Consider the following 3417-nt stretch of genomic DNA (forward strand, 5'->3'; position numbering starts at 1 on the left):
GACATTCGACAGTCATAGGTCCCACAACCTCACACGTTCACCTGCCAAAAAGGTCGAGAGCTGACAATACTACATTATGTCGAATATTCGCTGCTCAATTAAAAAACTGTTCGACTAAACCAATAAACCTCGCCATGCAAGTCCAAAACTTGTGCTACACGGAATTGCCAACGCACCTATACAGATCAACCATTCGGTGATGCTCAACCACCTGTCCTACGAAGCCTCTGTCGCTGCCCCCATACAAGGGACCGCTATCGATCGGTGATTTCGAGCAACACTAAGAATAACGTTCTCATTGAGACCCCTGGGCGCACCTGCACGCAATTAACCTGACAGAGCATATACAATTACAAAGTCGCACAAATAGCCGAAATACAATCCTACACAATCACACCTACGGTGACAATCAAAGCCAACTAACTAGGCTCAATTCACTCAACCAACAATTTTGAAACCTCAAGACAACAGACCGAAAAACTACTAACCAACAAACCTTTTAGCTAAAAGGGAGATCAACTAAAAGCTATGAACCACCCCAGACCTCGAACCAGAGCAGAAACCACACTGCATGATATAAATCAACTGCGCAACCTCCAAAGAATCCAAGGCCCACATACGTGTCAAGATACCGATACACAACCATCTCACAAGACTATCTCCTCTAATCTCTTCACACAAAAATCTAGAGAACCCATCGACGCCAATCCATAATCCCAAAGAAGATGGGTATTTCGTTCCTCTTCTCGACAGTATACTTGTCTGCAGCCAATTAAATAAAACTTTTTTTTTAATAAAAAAAAAAAAAAAAAAAGCCGAATATCCGAAGATCCACTACCACAACCAAGTTGAAGTACAACGCGATAAAGATCACGCCACTTGAATACCTCTCTAAACTGAACACAGAACTTCACAACATTACATAAGAAACACTCGACTTACAAGTCGACATTCGAAAATAGACGACCCTGGACATCTCGCATCTAGGCCAACTAACAACTAATCCAGCAACACAACTGCCAATTTGGGTGTTAGAATAACCGCAAATTAATTATGCCATAACAAACATTGACAACCAAAACTGTGTCAATGACCCGACTCTATAAGAAGAATAACGATTCAAGGTCAAAAGACTCCTGAACTGCTGATTCATAAAACATAAGAAAGAAGTATACACACAGCCTTACCCTAAGATCCTGAAGAAACAACACCAAACAATGCAGTCCTAAAACACCGCACCAAATACCCTGGCACACCCTAGTAGAACCCACAACATCTGCGACACCGTAACTGGTCTAAGCACCGCCTAGTAACACTCACCAACACTCTCGTGTCTCAAGTTGAAATGCCTGTGCGTCGCAGGTCCATGACACTTCATAGGCCCAAGAATCCCTAGGCCTTTCAAGGCCCCACTCTAACAAATGGCTACACCTGGGGAACCTTCGCCCCAACCACCCTCGATTCCGAAAAATACACTCCACTACACCCGACTTAGAACACCAGCATGTGCCCGAACCTAAACATACAAACCATAAACCACTCGAGTTTTAACAAACTCCGAATACACACCGACACAAGCCCCAACCCCAACCACAGTGCCTATAACCGTAGTCCTTCCTATAGTCAAACAAACCAAAATGTTCAGTTTCATTACTTTTCAAACAACCTGTAAGTGTTTGTGTTGAACGCCCTTTCTCTGCATACCATTTTATCTGTCACTCGCCTCGGGTCCTTGAGATAAAAGATAGCGGAAAAGCGCTGAATTTTTTTTTTTTTTTTTTTTTTTGAAAAATCCTGTACCGCAAGAGTATGCCCAGACCGCCACAAATAAACAGAGATCCACTGCGTTCACACGGACAGAGTTCCATATATTTGCACGGCGTCGCAACAAGTACAACTAGACAAAGCAGGATACACCCACAACTACATGAATAAGAAATTACCATACATTCATAAACATTACAATTCACATATCACAGATATGCATTCAATTCTAAATATAATCCATAGAAAATCTTTTGAAAACCTGTTCCCTACAAGGAAACCTTTATTCTTTAAAAATCTACCACGAGGGTAGAAAACTTTTAATTTACACAAATCTAGAATCCACATTTTCAAATTATAATGAATCATGAACCCACATAAACCAACTAGACTATTCAAGCCATAAATAAAAGGTAAGAAAGTAAACCGAATAACCTGGGTCGAAACTCTATCGAACCGGCTACAAGTACCTCACTCCTCCCAAAACCCAATGCCTCAAATACCTGAAAAAACAGTGGAGTGATAAACATTATAACATGTCTCCCCTCCCAAGTGGTAACCGCAAGCCGAAAAGGCGACGATTCACACCGATCAGAAGATATAACGCAACATTATGGGTAATAAAATACAGTAGCAACGGTAATGAACGAACAGAATATTATATAATATATAAAGCACAACTACCGCTACTGTAATGTACAAACTTGCAAGCATCAAGATATCAAAAACTATAGTAGCCAAATAACTGTAAAAGAAAACGAACTAGATGTACATATGCAACAACCGCTAACTATAGCTATATCGTCAACACGAACGAGAAGTCCCAAAAAAGGTAAAAAACCAAAATCTAAAACCGCCGTGTCGGTCTATAGGATCCATCAGGCAAAAGCACTATCTGCTCACACCTGTCAATGTAACCTAGCACAAAGAAACACCTGCTGGGCTACGGTCGATGTACGACCACTTTCCGGGAAAAAACACCCTCACTGCGGGGATCAACGCCGCTTGGTGTACGGAAATGCACTCGACTGTGCGATCATTCGAAGAATCAATAGCCAAACCGTCGCCAATACATCCGGCATCACGTGCCCCTCGGGCTAACCGACCGTGTAGTCTTCAATCAACGTGAATCGACCAAGAAGGTCTAATATCGAAAGTAACGAACGACCAACAGGTCACCAGATGCAAACAGGAGAACCGACCAACCAAGGTGCACAAAGTATATATATACAGTACGAATGCCACTACTCTACCCCTAAAACAGGATACTAACATAAATAGAACAACAGCAGAGTAAATAACAATAAATAATGTAGATACTGCTCGAAGTCAACTAAAAGTACGAACAACAAGAACCACCGATAGGTCAACAAGAGTGTATTCGATATCAGTCCGAATACCGTCACACCATCCGACAATCCTAACCCTCAGGGTAGCCCGACCAAAGTCAATGCGAACAACAGAAGTCAATAAACAACAACCCAATACATAATGCAACACCGAACTAACCAGGTCACAGATATAAGATAAAAGCACCGATCAACCTAGCACCGAAACGAAGTACGAGAATCGACCAAATTAGGTCACCGAACAAAATACGCAGAAACCGAACCAACAGTTCACCGATACACATATGATAAACCCTACTCTACT

Source organism: Ananas comosus, linkage group 8, assembly GCF_001540865.1.
Source record: "Ananas comosus cultivar F153 linkage group 8, ASM154086v1, whole genome shotgun sequence".
Lineage (NCBI taxonomy): Eukaryota > Viridiplantae > Streptophyta > Magnoliopsida > Poales > Bromeliaceae > Ananas > Ananas comosus.